The following is a 328-nucleotide window of genomic DNA, read 5'->3' as shown; positions in this document are numbered from 1 at the left end:
CCGGGGCCGTGGAGCCCCGCCTGCCCTCGGGGCTGCCACCGCCCTCTCGCAGCCGTGCCCTCGGGCGTCGGGATGCGGCGAGGGCCCGCGCTGAGCCCTGCCGGGGCGAGGAGAACGTGCGGCCGCAGGGCTGGCAGCGCCGCTGAGAGGGAGCTGTGCCGCTGGGGCCGTGACAGGCTCTGTGTTCCCAGGCATCTCCGGGCGGCACCTGAGGGGCCAGCAGGAAGAGCTCCAGCTCATCTGCGAGGGTGAGTGAGTGCAGCCGGCTGTCAGCGGGGGCTGGCGGGGGGGGCGGGCAAGCCCGGCCCCGCCCCGGGGGGGGTGTGGC

General features: G+C 77.4%; 1 long non-coding RNA gene across 1 annotated transcript in view; it reads left to right on the top strand.

The window, feature by feature from the left end:
• Positions 1-6: 6 nt before the first annotated feature.
• The window catches only part of LOC108446107, a 1,002-nt gene continuing 680 nt past the window's right edge, over positions 7-328 (top strand). Inside the window, exon 1 of the long non-coding RNA XR_001861211.1 lies at positions 7-248. This is a non-coding gene — a long non-coding RNA (uncharacterized LOC108446107). The remainder of the gene's footprint in view (positions 249-328) is intronic.

This window comes from Corvus brachyrhynchos, unplaced genomic scaffold (assembly GCF_000691975.1).
Source record: "Corvus brachyrhynchos isolate BGI_N302 unplaced genomic scaffold, ASM69197v1 scaffold3, whole genome shotgun sequence".
Lineage (NCBI taxonomy): Eukaryota > Metazoa > Chordata > Aves > Passeriformes > Corvidae > Corvus > Corvus brachyrhynchos.
The sequence above is the reverse complement of the archived record's forward strand: the minus strand, read 5'-3'. Positions and strand labels throughout refer to the sequence as shown.